Source organism: Prinia subflava, chromosome 4 (genome assembly GCF_021018805.1).
Source record: "Prinia subflava isolate CZ2003 ecotype Zambia chromosome 4, Cam_Psub_1.2, whole genome shotgun sequence".
NCBI lineage: Eukaryota > Metazoa > Chordata > Aves > Passeriformes > Cisticolidae > Prinia > Prinia subflava.
In genome coordinates this window covers 49,311,582-49,331,730 of record NC_086250.1, presented here as the reverse complement: position 1 = coordinate 49,331,730, position 20,149 = coordinate 49,311,582, and the positions used below count along the sequence as shown (strand labels likewise).

The following is a 20,149-nucleotide window of genomic DNA, read 5'->3' as shown; positions in this document are numbered from 1 at the left end:
GACCACAGTGGTAGGTGCTGAGCCCGGGGCTCTCTCTGACTCAGAGAGGCACAGGGCCAGGAAAACGGCAGTTCCCAGCCCTTATTAATGAGTGCATGGGGAGAGCTCTCTGTTTACAGGATCAAAGACCAGCTGACACTTGCTCTGGCACTGAGAAGATTATAAATAAGGATCCTGCTTTGGTGAGTTCCTGAGCACCTTTAAATCTCTTTGACCTTGATGAAGAGGAAGAAAATACTGTAAATATAACTCTCTGAAGATTCTCTGTGAAGTCCTTACATTCACAGGGGACAACAGTGAGAAATGCAGGAACCTGATCATCCCCAAAATACCACAACCTCAGGACTCTTACAATAAGAAACTTTTTTCTGATACCAGCATTTTTTTTTAAATACAAACTTGTGTTTTTTAAACTGACCATTGGAAGAAATGACCTTGTGATATGGGTGAAGTTGTATTGAATACCTTAGATGATTAATGATGATGTATTGCATCCTATTGCATAGTTCCTGAAGTGGCATGGTTTGTCTACAGGAAAGGTATTAGCTTGGATATTTGTTACCATTTCCTTTTCATATTATAAATGCAAAAATATGCAGACTGGATGTCCGTGGTTCACATTAAAAAATGTGCTTGGTTTTCTGTTACTCATTCATTAAATGCTATGGATATAATTTACAAAAACAAACAAACAAACAAACAAGCAAAAAACAAAACAAAACCAAACAAAAAAAAACCCCAAAAACCAAACCAAACCAAACCAAAAATTTCCTTGTCCATGGCTGAACATTATGCAGTTTTCTACTTTCCTGATTTGTGGCAGAAAACTAAACAAAAGCTTATCTGGGTTCTTACCAGTAGGTAATACTTTGGTAACTTGGTATTTTTGTCTTTAGTTTATTGAGTTTTCTAATTTTTTCAATTGTTTGCCACTGATAATTAACATTTTAATTATTAATAACCTAGTAATTTTTTTTTATTTCAAAAGCCCTAAAAACAGCAGGCAGAACAGATAAGTAAATCATGCCTGAACTGTCACTTCCCTCTTCTTTTGACATCTGCCTTCTGCAAATGAATGATTTGCATATAAATACCTTTAAACTGCAGCTGTAAGTTTTTTCATGATCTGTTCTGGAGAACTGTTGATATGAGCACTTGTTAGCATACCAAGAAATGCCAAAAATCTAATTGACTCTTTGTATTATTTTACAGGCCCCAAATCAGAGATAACTAAATTCTGGAGAACTACTATATTATTAGATAGTAACATCATCCACATAGAGTGATTTAATGTGTAGCTTTACTTTAGCAAAGTAAAGAGAAAGCGTATTGTAAGGACTAAGATTGAATGATTATGCATTTCTTTAAAATGCTGTTCAACTTCATCTTTTAAAGAAAGAATATTTTTTAAAAAATGAAGTGGGATTTTTGAAATTGTCAACTCTCTTTTTACCAGCAGCAGGTCAGCAGCATTTTTACTCGCCTGTCCTGTGATTCTTTTGCACTTTTCCCCCACTATGCTTACTTCCTCCCCACTTCCCCCTCCTTTGGAGTGTCTCCATTGCTTCTGCTCTGCACCTGAAGCCCCTGCATGCAAAGTGCTATTGCTGCATGGGAAAAATGCCCTTCCCTGGAGCAGCTTCCCTGGTTAGTGGGGAGCAGTAGCACCCTAATTCCAAAGAAGGGAAATGCAGGCACAGAGGTGGCATTTGGGAGCCCTACAAGAAGTCTAGAGCACTGTGTGGAATCAGACTGACATCTACACACACCAGCTGGATTTTGTGTCCCTTCATCTCTCCTCCCACCTTCTGAGAAAATGATCTAAGAAAAATCAGTCATTATATAGGCAAAGTCTCTGGCAAATCTTGGTTACATCAAGGTATTTTGAAAACTCTGTGGCAAATGTCTTTGTGGCTAAGAGCCTGTAAGTTTGCAGGATAAAAAGAACATTCTTTCAGGTTTAGCTCCTAAACAGGTCAAATTGTCTTAATATCTGCCTTATAAATGTTTATACTGACAAAAATCTGTAAAGTAAAGTTTAACTTGCAAATTCACCTGCATTAAATGTTGACCTCCTGGAAAGACACTTAAATACACTTTCAAAAGTGAACCTTGTTTATAGCTCTGGAATGTATAACTTGGAGGATATTCAAATGAAATTGTTTTGGAAGAGCTTTTTGCTTCTCCAGTCTTCTGAGCAGAACTTGCAGCAAAACTATGCAGTCAGATATAAACGCATATTTCAGAGGGAACAGTTTACAATAGCTTTGGTCTAATGCAAATTTAACCTGCTCACTTTAGATGGGCAACAAGGGAGGAGAGCACACAGTCAGTCCCTGGGGAGTCGAAATAGGGAGAAGAAAGTGTTCATGGCTGCCGGGCCCGGGCTTGGGAAGAATAAAGCAAATTTTCTGCCCTTGGAGATTTGGAGCCGAATCCATTCCAGCCAGTCTAAGGGAGCTGACTATGGCTGCTTTTCAAACATCTCTAATATTTTAACCTGTGCATAATAGTTCATGTTACTCCAAAATCAATCTTATTTCCCATTCTTTTCTCTCTTTTGGTCCCTGTAGGTTATTTTCCCTTTCTCACAGCACTCCCATTCTACTCCATGCTGAATTAATGTTCTGTTTACCTTCTAGTCCAGATTGTTAACAGCATGACCCTGGTCCGTGAGTTCAGTGGCTTTTATTAGGTTTAAATCAGTCCTTTAATAGGGATGCTATTAAAGCCTGGCAGATTGACTTCATTTTTTTCCTTATACCAATAGAAGAAAAATCAGAAACACCCATTACCTCTAGCACAGTTGCATATCAAGTCAATACACGTTGCTTTTGTTTCTGGGGTTTCCACTAGGTTTCTCTGTCATAACTTTTGGCTCAAGCAACAGTTCTTTTTTTTATTTTTTTTTTCTGAAAAGGGTAAACTACTTTTTCCCTGTCCAAGTCTTTCACATAATTCCTTACAAACCTGCTAAATGTGAATGTCAGAGGACCTGGATTGTTCCCACTTACTGGAATGAAGCTGCTAATCTTTTCCTGCATCTGATTTAGATGTAAATGGAAAGGAGGTGGCTTGTAGGGAGGCCAAATAGGAATCCCTTCTGTTTTAGGAAGTCACAGCTATGAGTCATTCTAAATGAAAAGCTTAGTAAAAACATCAACATCCCTAAAATACTTTTTGGGAAAAAAACCCATGCAAGAGAAAATTAACCTGCTGATTCTAAGCCCATATTGTGGAGGGGTTTCTATTTTTTTTTTCTTCTTGTTTTTTTTTTTTTTTCATTCCCTTTGCTTGAGGTAATAGCAGTGCTTTACTACAGAAAGTGATTTTAAATTGTACCCAGAGTCAATTCTTTGAAGTTGAATGGCAGAGCAGAGATGAGTGAAGCTTTCATGTGCTGCACACTCAGAGGATCACTGCCATGAGCAAACACTGCAGAATGAAGGTGATAAGAAGAACAAGAGCATTACAGAGCTGAAGTTTATAGCTTTATTAAGATGCCAACTCTTACACAAAAAAGCCCAACTGCAGTTCTTGCTGTCTTTTAACTATTTACACTTCTGAGCTCTCTCCATGGGTAATTCTATTTACAGTCTCAAGCTACTCTTCTCCAGGGTTTCTCACCTCTATTTATCATTATATTTTCCTTTTTTCTTTTTTTTTACTTTTTTTTTTCTACTTTTTAATGTGGCTTCTGAGAGGGCCTGGCTGTTGTGGTGTTCCCCTGCAAGGACAGCAGCAACTGTGGCTTTACCATTCTACCTCCCTCTGTTTTGTAGCTGGCTATTCCATATGTCTCCTCCCACAGGTTTCTGTTTACTGGGTTTATTTTTCTTGAGTTTCTGTTTGTTTGTCTCATTGGCCTGCTTTTCCATACACAAGGGGTTAGGGGACAGCATTTCATCTGTAGTAAAGTATAGCCATTATACAATTTTTATTATTTTAGCAGAGTGTGGCCTGACCTTGAGCAATGCACAGACTGCAAAGAAGCTTAAAACCAAAACTGAAAAATAGCAGGGGAATTCTCATCTACAAGGAAATAAGCAGCAGGCTCCATGAAGCTGGGCGGCTCGTGGCAGCAATCTGAACCAGCAGCAACTCCTTCCCCCCTAAGTGACAGAAAATGAAGTAAAGCCACCAAACCTCTGCCTGGGATTTTAGTGCTCATGTAGGTATTATGTACCTGTTTTCTCAATTTTTAAAAATTTCCTTCTACCATTTTGTTTCTTTTGTGTAGTTGCTTCTTATTCATCTTTCACGTTATATAAAATAGTCAACTTTTGTTTAATACAATATGTAACCAGGAAAATCTTAGCATCTTTATAATGAATAAATGGTTCCTATAAATGTATAAATGTGTAAATTTCACAGTTCCAGTTTTCCAGTTCCCTGCAGGGACTTTGCATGTTAGGCAGGAGGAGAGCAACACTTTTGCAGTCACTCAATGTCACCTGAGTTCCATAAATTTGTGTAAGTAATCCTCACTTGGAAGCAGTGTAGTATCAAAACCAAACAAAATCCTCAAGTATATAATCCTTATTTTTTGCATATTAATTATAGATCATTCATCTGACCATTTGTTTGGTTTATAATATCTTAATCATCAGATAACCTGAAGCAGTATCCCTCTGGCTGAGGAAAATAAGGGGTCAAAAAAATTTGAATATCTAACAAAAGTTTCCTACGTGTTACTGCCAATGCAATTGAAATTTATTCTAGGTACACTTACTGTTTAAACATCCTTCCTAATTTGGTTATCAGCAGGATAAAATGTGGAGTTATTTACCTGCTTTTGTGTGCTGTATACATTTGTTTTGGCAACACTTCACAGAAGGCATATCTTTAAAAACATTAGTAACTGTTGTCAAGTATCTTAATGAACAAAGACTAGATAAATCTATCAGGTTTTATCTACTTTCCATCTGAATCACAGCTGTAAGAGGAGGAAAACTCAGGACTTCAGCCAAAATTTACTTTAATTTGAAGTGGCCAGCAAGCAAACCCTGAAGGTGAGGAATCGTTAACATGCCCTTGCAAAACCCAGAGGTGTGCTTTGAAATTCTTGCAGTCTTATTGGAAACCTTCCTCTTTGCACGTCTGCTTCTTGAACAGCAGTATTGTTAGTCTGATCTCTGTTTATTTTTCAGAAGTCCAGTTTAGATGCAATCCTGTAAAATATTTGGGACTTCCACTACTTTCAACTGTTCAAAGAAGCCATGGAATGAAATTTAGGTCCTTGGAGTAGTTGTTAGCTCATGGTGATGTCAGTAGAATTGCTTCAGGAACCAAATAAGTTTCTGGCAGTTGACAATTTTGATGTAATGCTGACTTCTTGGTTAGTATGCTGCTTATGCCTGCTAATAATGAAAATTTTTTTTTTTCTGTGAGAATAAAGATTGCTTTAGGGTCTCAAGTAACAACAGTTTGCTAGATGTTCTGTCTGTTAAATGTTCTTACCTGGGTATTTGGACTATGTTCAGACTGTTCTTAAATCCTTTATTTATCCTATCATTTCTGCTTTGGTTTGGTACTCTCAGTAAGAAATCCAAAATGACATTTTGTCTCTTGTTCTGTGGCTGAGCAGTAGCTGTGCCCCAAACAAAAGGAAGGGATAGCTGGTCACTTGTGGGTCTTCTCCAGATCTGCAGAGTGAGCACTCAGTGTCACAGGCAAGACGACCTGCACAGAAATGTTGTGTGAGAAGGAAGAAATCTTCCCTGTCTTCAGATTGTCCTACCTGTATTCCTGCAGTGGCAGTTATTCTCACAGGACAGAAATTTTAATTAGATCTACTGTCTTGTTGAATGTATCAAATCAATGCAGTTATGTTACTGAATGCAGCTTTTTCTCATGCTGTATGATAGGTTATCTGGATCCAAATCCACCTGGAATGGCTGATCATTTGTCCTACTTGAAGGCCTGTAACTTTAGAGGTGGAAAGGCAACATGCACTAATTTAGAAAAACGAGGAGGGATGCAAAGATGATTTGAGGGCCGGAGCACCTCTCCTGTCTGTGAAGATAGACCAAAAGAGCTGGGGTTGCTCAGCCTGGGAAAGAGAAGGCTTCAAGGAGAGCTCACGTGGCTTTCCAGTACCTGAAGGGGCCTGATAAGAAGGAGGGAAAGAGACTTTTTATTTGGGCAGAAGGTGACAGGACAAGGGACAGTGGTTTTAAATGGAAGAAGGGCAGGTGTAAGGAAGAAATGTAAGGAAGATGTAAGGAAGAAATTCTTGACTCAGAGGGTGGTGAGACAGAAACAGCTTGACCAGAGGAGTTGTGGATGCTCCATCCCTGGAAGTGTTCAAGGCCAGTTTGGATGGGACGCTGAGCTATCTGATCTAGTAAATGGCATCCCTGCCCATGGCAGGTGGTTTGGAACCCAATTATCTTTCACGCCCTTCACAACCCAAACCGTTCTATAATTCCGTGATTCTTGCTTCTGCTTATTCTTTTAAATTTCAGGGAATCCATCTTTCAGCTAGTGTCCCCAAGAGAAAAGTGAAAAAGGATCTAAAAAATCAGTTTACATTGTTACCAAAAATTCTCAGGGTTGCTTTTCCCTGAGATTCTCCTTGGGGTTGCTGTTTCCCGAGGTAATAAGGTTTTTTGTCTTCTCTTTGCCCTAAGTGTTTCACACCAAAGGTAGAGACGACAAGCTGAGCCTGCCAGTGCATGTGTCCAAGGTTGTTTATTCTTCATTATCTCAGTTCTTTCTCAGCTCTGACAGGCCTCCCTGGCAGGGCACCTTATCTTAGTTCTTTCTCAGCTCTGCAAGGCATCCCCAGCAGAGCAGGACATGCGGTGGACTGGGCGGATCAGAGGGTCCTGGACCTTTTGTACCATTCCCCTGATCCAACCACCGTCCAAAACGTACTTTTTATTTACAGAATCACACCAATACTTACTACCTATGTTAACATGTCATTTCTACTCTAAAACAATCCTTGAGATCCAACTCAGCAGAAAATGGGGGATGAGAGCAAGAACAAGGAGCACAGGGGCCACTCCCCAATTCCTCCATCTTGCCTCTTCAGCCCCATATACTGAGAATCCTAGATTCTAGATTTACATTCTATGATAAACTAAATACTACTTATTTTGAATTCTCCCAGCTTGTGATTCTTCATACAATGTGGGCATTCACTCCCATGGCCAGGGATCAGAGGCAGTGTCCTCCTGGGCTCTGTGTGAGGCTGGCTGACCCCCTTGTACAGATCCCAGACCCCCCTGTCTGGTCTCCAAACCCTCCAGGGTGGCCAGAGGGATGTTCTAGACTCCAACTAAAAATTGTCAATATTTCCACTAATTTTCAGTTTCCACTGACATTTCAGGTCTCATAAAAGTGATTTTCTTTCTTTCCTTCTGTTGTTTAAGTCAAGAGAGTTTGCTAATTCCCAGCCTTCCAACTCAACTCCAAACATTTCTGCTTTTTCCTCTCTATCTGCAGTAAATGGTAGTTTAAACATCTCTTCATGAGATGCTGGTAAAAGTTCTGTTGAGCCTGGTAAGATTGCTAGAAAATTAGTGTGTAGGTAAAATCTGTGTTAGGACAAAAAGAGCTAGGAGCCTCCTCCTGGAGAGAAGACTTCCTACACTTGCCCAGCGAGCTCAGACACATGAATGAGGCCTTTCCCAGTTCTCTGGCTGGATTCCTCCTGGTGCCCCAGGCTGGGTGACACAGTTTGCAGAGGCTCATCTCCATTGCTCTCACATTTTAAATTGCATGCACTTCAGCCTGACCACAAGTGCCACAGAACTATTCTAACAGGAGTAAAGCAATGGTCCAGAAAATGCCACACGGAAGCAGCTGCAACAACACCAGTGGTGGCATCCCAGGAGGGAAGGACAAGTTTTTCAGCAGGAGGTGAGTCATTGGCTTTTTGCTTCAAAGTTCTTGTTTGACAATATTGCCCAGAGATTCTGTTGCTGAATTTACTTCCTTCCCGCTTCACAGTAAAATGTAATACTAAAATATTCCCTAAACTCTTTGTGATTTTAATTAATGGGTTTGCCTTATTACAGTAGAATAAATAAGCTGTTACAACTGGAACTGTTTGTTCCAGTAAGATATTACTTTCCAGATGGGAGGCTCTCTATTTAGTCCATAGCTTTAAAGTCTCTTTTCTGGTAGAGAGATGCTATTTGTTAAGTGTTGGCTTTTAACTTTCTTTCCTTAGCATCAGTGACTAACAAAATCATTTAAAAAAGAGACTTCAGAAAACTCTGTTGAAAAAATGGCAATAGCAGCTCACTCTTCCAGTGCCTCTGCAGAGCCCATGCAGCACACAAAGCTGCTGCACATCTCCAGCTGCTGCCTTTTGTGTACCACAGCAGAATTTTGGGTTTTCTCTTGACCAAAACCTTGGAAAGGTCATTTCAGATATTTTTGTCATCAGTGAACAATAATTTTAAAGCAATCAGCAGAAATATATCAGACAAATTATTTGCATCAGAGAATGGAGAAATTTCTTGGTTAAAGAATGGCTGTTAGCTGCCAGATTTCACAAGAAGGAGTAAACCTTTATCAGAAAGAGGTATATGATCATGCATACTAACTGCTGAAGAAGTAGGTAATATGATTTCATTATACAGCAGTGTAAATCAGAAGCTTTTCTGGTGGAGTCAGTGTCCCAGATTCAACAGCAGAACACTAGTGGTTAACATTACCATGAAGCAGAGTAAAGTAAAACACATAAACTCTGTGGAGACTCTTAATGTAATGAGTGCTGGTCGCATATTACATCTTAATATTTTGACTTACTGCCATTTTTAGCATTGATTGCTGTAAAACTACAATTTTCTCACAAAAGAAATTTAAAAACCCTATTATATGTGGCTACTGGCTCTCTACCAGCTCATTCAAAATGTCTGCCAAATGAGGAGGAGGAGATGTTGCAGTTCATTTTAAGTTGAATAAGTGAATTTTAAAAAGTTAAGATAATAGATGTGAATTTTCTAAATGTTGATCAATAACATATCAATGTTATTTAGCCCAGTAATGAGTAAGGGCAGAATTAACTGCATTTCCTAACCGGTGTGTGTATACCTGTGTCTATGTGTATCCGTGAACAGATCCTGTTGCCATTTTGAGAAATACATGGAATTCCTTCCAGGTTTAAAATTAGTGATGCCTGTGACACATTTCTTTTCAAAGTACAGTATTACTCCAGGGTAATGTTTTGCTTTTGCTAAATGTGTGTGCTCTTGCTTGCAACACAATCCCTGCCATTAGTAGTGGCTGGAGGCTCCATCTGTAGGAGCAGTGTGCCTGGACACCACTCTTCACTTTAATCACTTGCTTGTAAACACTCCAATCGCAGAAGAGGGGAATTTGATGATTTCTTCTCCCTTAAAGAGCTCAGAATTATTCACTTTGTTTTAGTTAGATAAAAAAATAGAGTTATTGAAAATTCCAAGCAGTATTACCAGAAATAGCAACATCTGTCTCTCTCAAAGCACAGGGGATTACATTCCTTGCTCAGAGAATCATAGAATCATACACACATGGAATCACACACAGGGAATCATGGAATCATAGACTCATAGAGTGGCTTGCTTTGAAAATGACCTCACAGATCATCTGGTTCCCCTCTGCCATGGGCAGGGACACCTTCTACTAGACGAGATTGCTCAGAGCCCCATCCAGCCTGGCTTTGAACATCGCAGGGATGGTCATCCACAACTTCTCTGGGCAAATTATTCCAGTGTCTCACCACACTCTAAATAAGAATTTATTCTCAATATCTAAGCTAAACCTCCCCTCTTTCAGCTTGAAGCCATTCTCTCCTGTTCAATCCCTACCTGCCCTTGCAGAAAGTCCCTCTCCAGGTCTCTTGCAGTGTCTATTTAGGGACTGACAGTCTACTCTGAGGTCTCACTGAAGCCTTCCCAAGGATGAACAGCACCAGCTCTCTCAATCTGACTTCACAGGAAGGAATTCCTATCCTAGAGATATTTGATCATCTTTTTGTCCCTCCTCTGAGCTTGTTCCAACAGGTCCATGTCCTTCTTGAGGGCCCCAGAGCTGGATGCAGTATTGCAGGTGAAATGTCTGTAGCACCAGAGCAGGTCTAACATATATTTTTGTATTTAAAGCTCAAAGAAAGTTTTCTGCATTATTTTGGTTTCCTTACAATCTTAATAATTCTGAAATGCTTCTCCTGAGACTGTCCTGAGCTGGCTGGTTGGCTGAGAGTGGTCCTGGCACAGGAAAGATGCAACTGAGATAAGCAGACTGAGGATTTGGAGGAAGCCTTCCCAAGATGACTGAGCTCTGGCAGCAGGCTGCCTCTCCAAGCTGCCTGCCCAGGGATTTTCCAGGGTGCTACCGGGGCAGCCAGGGACTGAAGGCACATTCAGGTTTTGCTTTAACTCCCTTTATCAGCATGGGCAAAAATACGGCACTGGTTCAGTGATAGCAGTAAGTAAAGGAATGTACTGCTCCAACTGAAGCTCTCATTTCTTTGGGGTGCTCTACAAGTCATGGGTAATCTTTAGGACTGTGAATTCCATGTGAATGAATAAAAAGCCTTCCTTTGCTATCCAAGCTTCCTGTCAGGCTGGGGCTTCAAAACTGTGCAAAATGAATTGCAAGTAAATTAAAGGTTTCATTGTTCTTCATTTCCTTGACAAAACCACAAGAAGCCTATCCAGTTTTATTAATGAATTGGAAGATAAAAGAAAAATTAGAAGGCTTTATCTTAGCTTTTATAACAAAAATCACTCCATCATCTGAGCCAGTTCTGATATGCTCTACAGGGATCGGCATGTGTCACCGTAAGGAGCAAAAAGATGGAGCAGATCAAAGATTTTCCAGTTTCCTTCTCAGTACTGAGGAAGCATGAAAAAAAAATTAGAGCCAGACTACAGATGGTGGAGAACCTTATGTGTTGGTTTCGTGTGCATTTACATAAAGCACGCTGCGTGTATCAAGCACAGCTGAGCAGCCAAGGGAATGCTATTATATATCTTAAATTGTACATCTTTAAACCTGCATTTCTGAAAATAATATACCACAAAGAGAGGCAGATCATACAGCAGATACTCTTGAATGCTGTATTATATTTTTCGTCTAGTCACCCAAATTGTGGATTACAGGCAAATGTGTTTACTAAATTAAGGAAATACTTCTAATCTGGCAAATACAATCTATATACTATTATCTACTCTAATTTGCTGGTTTGCCCTCCCTTTACTTCAATACTTCTTTCCTCTTAAACAGGAAACAGGAACTCATGTGGGCTACACCCAAGTGTTTTTAGCACAGCCTGGTGACTGTACAGTCCCACCTGAGCTGGGGGCACTGCTGTGACCATGCTGCCATGCACGGCTGACATGCCAGACACATGCCACCCCTCTATATTGCCCTACACTGTTCAGCATCAGTTTCCACAATCCTCTTTACAGGTCTTAAAGGTCTTTTCCAACCCAAATAATTCTTTTATTTTGCTACTATGAATGGCTGTTGGAATTCTGTCTCTGCTACTTAAGGGAAGAGGAAAGAGAATAAAGCAAGACTATGTCAGAGAACGTCTTACCAGCTTATAAAGGATGAGCTATCTGACAACTGGTTTATGGGCTGCCTAAACTCCTAGATTACTGTTCCTCAGTTTCAATCAGTTTGAAGTGTTTACGCAGTGCAGGTCACCAAATGGGATCAGATTGAGCCATTAGGCTTGGATCCCAGTCTGGAACATTTTGAGAAGAAGACACTGGTGAACTTTTAAAGTCCTAGCTCTCAGACAGCCTTCAACAACAAGATAAAGATTCTATTCCAAATTTTTTACATTTAGTTCATAGCTGGTGTTAGAAACAGCCAATTTTAAAGAACCACTTGGTTTTCACACATGATACTTCATCAGTCATGTCCCTTGCTCTCACAGCTTGCCTTCTAAAGGCTCTTGCCTTTGCATATGTATCTCCCATGGGTCTCTCACATAACCAAATACACCACTCACAAAGGGAAGGCACATCCAAGAACAAGCAATGCTAAAGGTCAGTGCTTTTCTAGGCCTTGATTCAGAAAATTGTACTTTTGAAATTTTTTGGATTCTGCAGCTTCCCATTTGAACTTTCAAAGGAAATTTTAGGGAGATAAGATTTGCCACTAATAGTAACAACAGGCTGGTGGGCTGACAAATAAACCTCCCATCCACTTTCTCATCAGTCTTTGCAGATGTCATGGGACCTGGTGGCAAGGGGGTCAGCAAAACAGCTGCTGTGGGGCTGAGCAGGGCTGCTAACAATTCTCTGCTTAGTGACAGAGGTGAGAATTTATGATTCCTTATTCTCAAGAGATATCATTTATATCTTGGGAAGATCTGAAAGAGTGGACCAGAAGTGATCTTTTGTGAAAAGTAATTTTTTTATATTGTGGTGCCCTCAGATGGCTGGCAACTGAGAATTTCCCTGTGACTGTCACCTCAAGGCCGATGGCAAGTCAGCTTAGGATTTTGGTCAAGGGAATGAGGATGACCCTGTCTTTTTCCAGGTCATCTTGGCTTTGTTTTCAGGCCACACTGCTACAGCAGCTCACAGATATTCTTCCTGCTGTGCTCTGAGAGCAACAGTAACTGTATGGAATAAATACGATTAGTCCATAGTCCAGTTTCTCTAACAACCACAAGACAAGACTTGTCTTATTCAATAACAATGTGTTACCTTGACTGCTGCAGCCTTTCTGAAAAAGGCACGATGTTCTTACAGATCTTTCACTGTGAATGAATATCATCAGGGACTTGGAGAGGGTAACTACTTTCCCCCACATGCAGTTACATTCACATGAAACAGTCTTGTCTATAGAATTATAAGCCCCTAGAATGAAAATGAAGAATATGGTACAATGAAGTTTGCAAAGCAACGTTTCAGTTGCTTTCTTCTTTGATTTGGTTGAATGCTATTTTTGTGGACACATTGCAGAATGTTCTCTGAATTCTGTACTTCCCTTGAGGCCTTTACTCTGGGAGCAGGTATGATGGTTTGGGATCTGAACCCAGCTGAAAGAACACATTTGTTTTGCTTCTCATGTAATCACTGATGGAGAGAAACTCATTTAGAACCTAGACCTGGAATCTCAAAACCTGCAGTTTTGGTTGGCCTTGGTACTTACTTCTGTTCAGACCTGTGGGGCTGTTGTGTTTAGAAGTCTACAAACACTCCAACATCAGCCTCTTCCTACTGTACAGGGTATGCTCCCAGTATCTTCCCAATTACTGGGTACTGAGGGTTTACTGTCACAGACATTTCCAACAAACATGACAAAGGACATGAATGCAGCAGCTCTGCCTCTGAGGCAAGGCAGAAGTGGGGCAAACAGATGCTGGGCTCCCCTTGGACCATGCTAGTGGGAGCCAGGCAGCTCCAGGTGTGTGGGGAAGGAGCCATTCCGGGGGGACACAGGAGGGACAGAGACACCTGAGCCCCTCCTGAGGATTATTAGAGATGAATATCAGGGCAAGTGGCACAGAAGCAGGATATTGGCATCAACTGAGAGTGCAGAACAGGACACTGCAGCCCAGGAGTGGGCAGGTGCCCGTTCCTTAAGCGAGGAGGAAGCTTCTCCCCGTGATGCTGCATCTGCTGCAGATTGATGGAAGACCTGTTGTTCTTCAGTGAGGAACTTCAAGGAAAGTGTGCAGAGTCTTGTTATAAAAGTGCACTGAAAGGGGTAGGATTTAGCCTGGTATAAAGCTGAGCAGTTGAATTGTTTATGGCTAAAATGTGACTGATGTGCAGCTGCAAGTTTTCCATGCAAAGTCAAATAATGTCCACCTTAGAAGTCCTGGAGTTGCAGTGTGTGGCAGGCTTTATGGCCTGTGAGATATGGAAATTAATTACAAACAGGATTGGCAATTCTTTTTGGGTGGAGAGACAGTCTCGTGTCAACATTTTGACTTGCAAATATTCTAAAATGTCTCACACCACAGAAGAACTAAATCTGATTTTTTCCAGGCACATAATGATTTGTACTAGTTAAAGAACACTGCTCATATCTGGGCCCAATAAAAGTAAGTGAACAAAGCAAATAGACATGCAAATAAAAAAGAGAACTGATATGGCATGGTGTAAAGTTTAATCCAAATAAGGCTATGAGTGGGTTCTTCATAGTGCTTCATTGACAATAAAAAATGTATTTAAGGCAGTAAATGTACAACAGCTGGCAAATATCATATGCCAAGTCTTATTTTAGATTAGTAAGAGAAAACTGAGTATTATTAAACTGCTGCAGTGATTCCCAGGGCAGCCAGTTGGATTTTTAGAACTTCTTTCTGGTGCCACTAAATTCATACAATACTTTAGGGAACCTGTGGCTTTGAAAATGAGAGAATGCACAGAAATTGTTGTATTGATGAAAACAAAGCAAAAAATAAACCTGAGAAAGGCAAATAGCCCATCCCAGCCTCAGTTCACTTAAAATGACTGAGAAGCAGCTAGGAAGGCAATTCATTATGTAGCTCAACATCCTTGCACAGACAGGAGAGTCTGACAGTCAATTTAATAGCCTCTGAAATGTTTTAATAAAATTTCTCCTTTTAAATGCTATTTACCATCTGATTGCAATGGCATACATTTTAGAAAAGTTAATTATATATTTTTAAAGCCATGTAAGTATTATAATACATATTTTTAATTTCGATTTTTTAAAAAAACAGCCAAATGAAAATAAACCCTGCAGAGAAAACAGAAAAATTCTTATTCCTAAGGACTTTAGTATTTTCTTTTTTTGTTTGTCTTTTTTACTAGTAGAAATATTAAAATAATTCAAGTTACAACTGCACCCTCAGTCACTACCAGTTAAATGGAAAAGATTAAAAAGAAAATTCAATTTTTGCTGAGATGAGCAATGTAACTCAGTCTGCAAAGTGACCACAGGATCACAGAATCACAGAATATTTTGAGTTGAGAGAGATCCACAAGGATATTGAGCCCACCTCTTAACCTTGCACAGGACAGTCCCAAGAGTCACACCATGAGCCTGATGGTAATATGATGACAATACCAATTGTGTCAAGCAGTGGAGAAGTCCCTGTGAGATTTGTAATCAGTTTTGGTTGCATACAACCCCATTGAAATACAAATGAAGGTGCTGTGTGTAGAAGTGAGGAAGTTCCTGATTTTTCCATGCAATAATTGTGATGTGTCCTGCAGCTCAGGGGAGCTCAAGAGGTGGAATCTGCAGCGTGCTGAATGTGCAGGTTTAGAGCAGTCAGGCTGTGTGGTCACCCAGGGCTGGTTTTGCTTGAGATGATAGAGAGGGGTGGCCGAGGAGCTCCCTTGGTCCCCTTGGAGCTGCTGCTGCCTGGGACACTTGCCTGGTCCATGCCTGCATTCTGGCCTGAGGTCTGACCTTCCTCTTGAGGGCTTTCTTGCCCTTGCCTGCTGGTTTTTGCACTTGTTCATCTCTCTAAACTTTATGGCTGTGCTCCACAATTGTGATTTAATTTTGCAATGAGTAAATAGCAGTGCTGGAGAATTTTCCCAGAGCAACACTGACCTTGAAATTCTCCATCTCTTGACCTGGCAGAGCTGGATTTTACCCACCTCCTTTCAGCATGAATATGCTTTGCAATTCAAAGAGTTTTTAGATAGCAATGTATGATTATAAAGTCTCGGTACGTTTGGGTTTCTTTCCAATCTGAATGCACAGATATGTGCACAATACTGAATTGGGACATATCCCTAAGATGTATTCAAAAGTGCTTGTAGCAAGGACTATGTGCTTTCAGATGTAATTACAAACACATGACATGAACATTATTTCATTTTATTTTTCTTATTTATTTCCTTTTTTTTTTTTTTTTTTTTTCAGCTTTACAAAGCAATAAACTCCTAAATCTAGAAATGTGGGCAGGAAATATAAAAATAAGATTCAATCTGAAGAAGAGCAGGCTGATACATCAGATGAAAAAATAATTCAAAACATATATATTCAAGAAGAAAAAGAAAAGATAATTGAAAAGCAGTAATATAGAAGAGACCTAAGGGTAGCATTAAACAGGAAATTACAAAGCCATTCCAAATGCAATATAATCATTACTTACATGAAATAATAATAATAATAATAATATTTTATCTATCTGACTGAAGATCTCAAAATGATTCATGGGCTTCATGCATTGCAATCATTTTTTCCCATCACTGTGAAACTTTCATCTTCAAGGTGCTTTTTCTTATATTTCATATTTTTGCTCCCCTTAAAATGCATGTGTTCATTTGTAATTATATTTTGCTGCTTGGGTTTCTGCTGCAGGATGGTGGGGCTCATGGCAGGACTGCCAGTGCTGTTGGAGAGGTGAGAGCAGTGACTGAATTTAGTTGAAGCCGTGTTTGTGTGTTCAGAGGAGCTGCTGGTGGGAATCACCCTTACAGGGACCTCCCAGTTTCCTTTTAAAGCTCCCTCAGTTTTGCAGCAAGCATTCAGCTGGAACTTTCCCTAGAAGCTCAGTGTCCTGTTCCTGCACACAGCTGTTCAGGGAGCCCTGAGCGAGAGGGGCTTTTCCTTGGTAGGGATTTTCAAGCAAATACTGGGCTGGTTTGGAGACAAAATGGCTTGTGCCAGAACATCATGGGTTTATACTTGACAAAGAGACAAGCTTTGGGCAATTTTATTGCACCTGGGTGATCCATGAATAGAGATCATTAATTAAAATCTTATCAAAGGACCCATTATTCTGTATTTAAGAAAAAAAAAAGCACTCCAATTTGTCATTTTTGGGGGCAATGGAATCTTGCTGGGTGTGCTTATTCTTAATTCAATAATCATAGAGCCGTGTTTGCTTATGTGGTATCTAAATCAACCATTCAGAAAACAGCACCAGGGTTAGAGGAATACAGCTATTCTCTGCTACTTCCTGAGACTTCAGTTAAGGTATAACAACACTTTTAAATGCCTTCATTTTTTACAGTCATTAATTTTATCCATAATATTAAAATAATATCCTGTTATCCTTCTTAGTAGCACACTGTGATTTTATCAATTGGCCTGATATAGCTTAAATGTATGAAAATGTATTGTAGAGCACACACAGAAAAAAAACCTGCTCACTTTCTCATGCGATTTTCCCAGGATTCTTTATAAGCAGAGATACTTGCTAAGAACAAGACAGAAAATGACTCTTGAGGAAACACCCAACGTTCAAAGACAACAGCTGCATGCACACCGCTGCAACACAGAGTAGAAGCCGTCAAATGGTTTATTCTGAGGGAATTGATTGTTCTGTGTATCCAGAAAAAATGTAAGGAGACAGATTTTCAAATACATTTATGAGTAACTCCTCATTCCCCTCCTGGTATGTGCCTCAGTGTGTACCTACGTACACTGTTTGTGTAATGGGGATTTTCCAGAGGGAGGTATTCACCACTGAAGAATTTGGATCCTGCAACTGCAGGCACAGCTTTGGCTTTAGGAGCTGCAGAGAGCCCAGATGCTTCCAGCTTTTGTCAGTTCCTGCTCTCTGAATTGCTTTGGATGCCTGCTGCAGCTCCTACAGTTAACACATTGCCCTTCTTGCAGTTCACTAAAAGAAAAGGACACGATATTGACACTTTTCTGCAGGACATGCTTTGGAAAAAAAACAAAGAGTAGCAAAAGTGCTGTCTTGCATGTTGAAATAATAAGGCCTATAAGGCTTTTTGTGCCCCTATACAAGAAAAATGGTTTTCTGGAGTGCTTGAATTGCATAAAATAGCTGTGGGGACAGACTGGACTCTGAAATGGGCGGTCTTTTCTTCTGGAAGTCTTCCAGTGATCTGTCTAGCTCCTTTCTAAACCCCTATAAACTTGTAGCTGCAATGGCATTTTCATAGCTGAGGAAGGCATTTCCATGTTCATCCTCTCCTTCACTGGTGAATGCAGGACAATTATCAAATCTCCACCAATATTTTCTGTTCTCAAGCTGAATTGTGCTTGTCTGTTTAACTGACCTCAGTCCTGATACAGGAGATATTCCCCATGGCTTGGATCACATAGGTAGCATTTCTTTACTTGTTTCCCAGTTCTCCTATACCTTAAGACTGGGAAATCAGAAGTGTCCACACCACTCAAGAAGTGAGCACTAAGGTTTTATACCAGGGACACACAGAGCACTGTGATCACCTGAGTACCTGTGCCCTGTGCAGGGGGGACACCCTGTGCTGCTCAGGGAGCAATCTGTCACGTCCAGAAAGCTGTTTAATCCACCTTCTTCTCACAGTGCCCTTATATATCAGGGTCCCTGCTGCAGATCCTGCTCCATGTTAAGCTCCACACTACAATTATGAAAAAAAAAAAAAAAAGAAAAAAAAAAAGAATCATCCCTTGTATAAAGAAGCATCATGAGGGAAAACACTGTGTCTGAGAAAATTATTTGAAACCTGAGTTGGTGTGGTCAGAAAACTTCCAAATTTTCTAAACTACCCATCAAATCACTCACTTCTAACTTCCCTGTGGAAAATAAATACCAGAACAAAATGAATTAAGTAAGTGAACTTGACAGTGTCATATTTTATGTCTTTATGTTTTAATCTGTGCATTTTTCTGCTGACCACAAACTATTCAGCAATAAATCACACGTCTTGACCTTAGATGCCTTTTCTTGTAAGTTAACTTCTTTCAAGAAATACTGCACTTTGGGCCTGCCTTTGATTTTGTTGTTGATGGTGTTTTATTGTTGTTGTTGTTTTTTGTTTGTTTGTTTTAATCTGTAGTGCAACACTTTTGTGTGCACTTTTAACATCACGTCTGTCCATGTTAGGAGCTTACCTTCCCCCCAAATGGAGAAAATAGGGGCCTGTGGTGAAAGCTTTCCATATAAAAATCAAATGCAGTTAATCACAGAAGAGAAACAAAGGCTGTGTAGATGTTAATGTGCTTGAACTATTTTCCATCATCCAAGGCCACTATGTCCTTCCTGCTGTGGTTGCCCATGAAAACTGGATCCAGCTTACATGTGTTACCATCATTCCTGCAATGTAGATATATTTATTATATGTTTTATTGTCTCAACTTTTATGGCTAGCAGCAATTCAGACAAAATGATTCATTTAAACATCTGATCCTATGATGAAATGTTGGAGCCTATTGAAGATTGTGTCCCTCGAGGCTATAAGGTTTCCCAAGAAACAGGGAAACAAGGGCGCTGTCTCTTCTCCAGTTCCCTTGTGACTTTGGATGTACTCATCAGAATTGCCAACCCTTTGTTTTGCTCATTTTCCTATAGAGCAAAAAACCCAAGGATGATATATTTAACAGGGGCTGTAAGTGGCATTTTGATGGTAGAAAAGCTTTTCCCTTTTTAGCAGTCCAGCAAGCCTTGCCTCTTCTCTTATCGAAACTGTAAACAGAAGTATTTAGCTGCAATTTATTAAACAAAACTGCAAAATAATGCCAGTGTTAATAATACCTGTCTTTATTAAATTCAGCTTGACATGTCTCCTATTAATGTTGTATAAACACCCAAGTTAATTAAATACCAGCTAGAAATGCAAAGTGAAACATTTGGAAGTTTGGAGCAGTTTTGGTGAATTTTAACATGGACTCTAGATGTGGAAGCTGAAAAGCAGATTTTGAATTCTCCTGTTCAGCTGCCTAAACTCTGCCTAAACTCTGGGTACCCAAACACCACTGAATGCTGTTTTTTTTAAACTCCAAGGTTCCCCAGAGGCTTTCTGTGCAAATGCAAAACATCTTGGCATCTGTCTCAGGACTGAGTAATTAGTAATTATATATATAGAAATACCCAATGGTATCTTTCTGCTGAGTACTCCCAGGGGGCCAGCTTTAGTGCCAATCCATGTGTTATGTGAGATGGCAGAAGGCAGGAGTGCATTTTGCTTTTCTTCTTTAAACTGTTAAACTGTTATTGCACAGAGGGTGGAGGTGAGGAAGAACCAAGAATCTGTGCAACACAGTGTGCGAGAAGCCATAAGGACCAGAAATGAAGTTTTCCCTGTTTCCTGCACTCTAGATGAGTCATCTTGCTGACAGCTCATTTCCCTCTTTCCTCCTTCCTTTTCCCATGCCTGTCTCTGCCTCTGCCTGCTGCACTACAACTCTCCTTCTCACATAATTCTTTATTACTCCTCTTTCATGATCAGCTCTCTATCATCAGGTCACTGCTTCCATCCTGCCTTCAGATCCCAAGCATTCGAGCAGCGGGATCTTAACA

General features: G+C 40.1%; 1 long non-coding RNA gene across 1 annotated transcript; it reads left to right on the top strand.

The window, feature by feature from the left end:
• The first annotated feature begins 1,954 nt into the window (after positions 1–1,954).
• LOC134550228 (uncharacterized) lies at positions 1,955–17,062 on the top strand. Its single transcript, XR_010080283.1, has 4 exons — positions 1,955–4,171; positions 7,740–7,869; positions 9,078–9,158; positions 16,255–17,062. It is a non-coding gene; the product is annotated as an uncharacterized LOC134550228 (long non-coding RNA).
• Positions 17,063–20,149: the final 3,087 nt, after the last annotated feature.